Raw genomic sequence first — 3,013 nt, forward strand, 5'->3', positions numbered from 1 at the left:
GGTCTCCTTCCTCTGAGGAGAAAAGGTCAGAGAAGGCAATGAATGAAATTAGAAAGAGAAAAGGTTAGTATTTGTTATTAATAAAATGGTGTCAGTAAGGACCAGCCGCCAAACTCTGCCTCTCTCTCCCAATACGATAACTCAGGACTATCCAGCCAAAGTTGGATGATTGAGGACAGGTGGAAGAAAACACTTCTTTACACAATGCATAATTAAACCTTAGGAATTTGCTCCCGCATCATAAATTGTAGTTAGCTGAATGGCTTTAAAAGAGGATTCGACAACTTAATGGAGTTTAAGGTTATCCACGGATACTAGCAGTGGTGGTTATGGAAAACCTTTGCTGTGAGAGGCAGAATGCCTTTGAATACTATCTGCTGGGAATTGCAAGTGAGGAGGGGCCTTTTGATCCTGCTTCCATAGGTATCTGGTAAGCCACTGTGAGAAAAAGAACCTGGCTGAGATAGTTCTTTGATCTCATCTGGCAGGACTCTTCATATGCTCTTACTACACATTGGTGTGTTTTGTGACCATACGAAATATGTCTCTAAACTATATATATATATACTGCCCAATGACAATAAAATCCACCATAAAAAATGATAAATCTGCATAACACAGAACAGCATAAGAGAACAATAGAAAGATTTAACAAACTTAAAAGTTGTTTTTTCTAAAGGCAAGCAGTTAAAAATAAATTAGATGTGAATCAAAACACATAGAATCATGGAATTATAGAATTGGAAGGTACCCCAAGGGTCATCTCGCCCAACCCCCTGCAATGAGGGAATCTCAACACAGTCCCCCACCCAATTTAAAACCAGTTTGCAAACCTGTTTAGCTTTGCAACTGTGGTAGCAGTTTAGGAGGGGCATCTCTATTTTCTCATGGGAAACCTCATTTAGGGGGGAAATGCTTTTTTCATATAAACCTCTGGCTAAATGCATCCAAATGGTTAGAGCTTTTCTTTATTGAATTTCTGAAGGCTGAGATGCGACTGACGAGTGCCTCAAAACGTGTGTCCGAGGACTGCATGCAGCCCCTTTGACGCCCCACCCAGCTCCCATGCTGCCTTCCCAAAGCTGGGTAAGCGAGGTGCTGGTCTTTGGGAAGGAGGTGTGAGGGCTCTGACAGGGTCCTAGAGTCCTCTCTATCCTTCCCAAAGCCTAGTTAGCACTTTCCCAGCTTTGGGAAAGAATGGGGAGCTCTAGAACCCTGTCAAAACCTTGTGCCTCCTTCCCAAAGCCCTGTTGATTTGGGCCTCAACCCTCCCACTGCCCCCGTGACTAGGCAGTGTGCAGCCTGCATGTTCTGTATTGAAGTACTCTTGCAGCCCACTTGGTATGAAATGTTATAGACTGTCCTGGACTAGCCCCTTCATCCAGGTAGATGAGATCATTGTAGTGGTATGAGTATGGTCCACCCACAGAGTCAATTACATAGAAACCTCAGTGCCTTTTTGTTTAGGTTTCAGCAGAGGACACATGAAAGGCATTGAAATCTAATGCTTCACAGCTTTATTGCTTGGTCATTGATTGGTGGCATGCGAGTCATTAAGGGTTCAACCACAGAATCCATTGCAATATTTTATTGCAAACCCCTCCACTCTTTGTTCCTGTTTCCAAAATGAGTACAGTAGTTCCCTAGAGTACAGTGTAATTTACCAGGTCAACCCACTAGGTGGCAGTGAAAGCTCATGGTTCATGATACTGTGCTTGGAACAGCACTGAAGTCCAAGCTAAGCTCCCATGCCAGCAATTTATTCAGCCTTCATCCTGATTTGCTTGCACAGAGCTTACCCCAGTGATTAGACTACCTCTAGTCTTTACTGAGCATTTATCCTGATTTGTTTTCAGGGTACAGTACTTACATGTCTTCCTGTTAATCATTCATTCATTCTACGCTTTTCAGTGCATTTTCCTGTTACTTTCCTAACTGCACTTTCTTTAAAGTCCCTTTAAAGAAAAAAGCAGTTTTGTTATGCTAGTGTTCACTTCCAGATGCCTTGTTTATTGAACATTCATTCAACATGCATGAATAAAAGACATTTGACTATTTATTGAGTGATCCTTCTGATTTGTTTGCAAAAACTGCTATGCCAAGCAATTCTTAACCCACACTTCCATTACATTTTATGGGCACTTCCCTTATTTCATCAAGTCCGAACTTGGGGGGAGGGGGGTTTATTGTGCAAGATCTCCAAATCAGTGTTAACTGTGCAACCTGAATTTGCCAGCGTGTAAGTGAATCCTGTCCCAAAACAGCAAGTGTCTGGAAGTGTCCGCTTTAATTGCACAAACTTTCTGGTATGTGCTTGAATCCGTCCCGCAAAATAAATCATTTCAAGACTGGTGATGGCCTTTCATTTAGATGCTTTTTAAAAGGCATCAGAGGGAGAGATCCATCCCAAACTGAAAGATTCCAACTTGGGAAGCTTTTCTTACTAGATGCATGCTGGGGGCAAAGGGCAGAAGTTATTTCACCCAGCCTTTCTTGGGTCTGGGCCTTTGGAGACGGTGTTACACTGGATGGACCTTGACCTGGTCACTCCTCAAGGTAGTTCTTAACTCTCGAAAAACAACTTTTGTCCACCCCGCCCTTTGCTAAGAAGCCTGGAAGCCTGCAAGCTTTTAAACTCAGGTCGGCGGGACTCCCGGCTTTCCTTCCCCTAGGCAAAAGCAGCAACCCCAGACCCTGCTCTTCCGCGAGTCGACTCGGAAAAGCAAGCTTCCCTCAGTCCCAGGTGAGTGCAGGGTTGCGGCCTGACAGCGCGGGAATCCCACGTCAAACGAGCCCAAGGGGGCGAAGTTCCTGAGGCAAAAGTCGCCTTCGCCTTGCGCGCGCGAAAGAGGCGCTTCCTCAGGAGTAAGCCCGCCCAAGTTCCTCCTTCGGCGCCAGTGTAGAGCAGCCATACCAGGTCTGTGGGCGAGGAAGCCCGCGAGAGGGACCCGAGAGGGACAGGAAGAAGTTGCCGAGGCCCGAGGGCTCCTGACTCGCGTCATATGACCCAGCA

General features: G+C 45.4%; 1 long non-coding RNA gene across 2 annotated transcripts in view; it reads right to left on the bottom strand.

The window, feature by feature from the left end:
* Nucleotides 1-2,748, bottom strand: part of LOC309364006 — an 88,872-nt gene extending 86,124 nt beyond the window's left edge. For both annotated transcript variants that reach the window (XR_014165695.1, XR_014165696.1), the window contains exons 1-2: nucleotides 2,613-2,748; nucleotides 1,871-1,955 (exon numbers count right to left, since the gene is read on the bottom strand). This is a non-coding gene — a long non-coding RNA (uncharacterized lncRNA). The remainder of the gene's footprint in view (nucleotides 1-1,870; nucleotides 1,956-2,612) is intronic.
* Between the last annotated feature and the right edge of the window lie 265 nt (nucleotides 2,749-3,013).

The sequence above is a fragment of the Podarcis melisellensis genome (genome assembly GCF_964234715.1).
Source record: "Podarcis melisellensis genome assembly, chromosome: 2".
NCBI lineage: Eukaryota > Metazoa > Chordata > Lepidosauria > Squamata > Lacertidae > Podarcis > Podarcis melisellensis.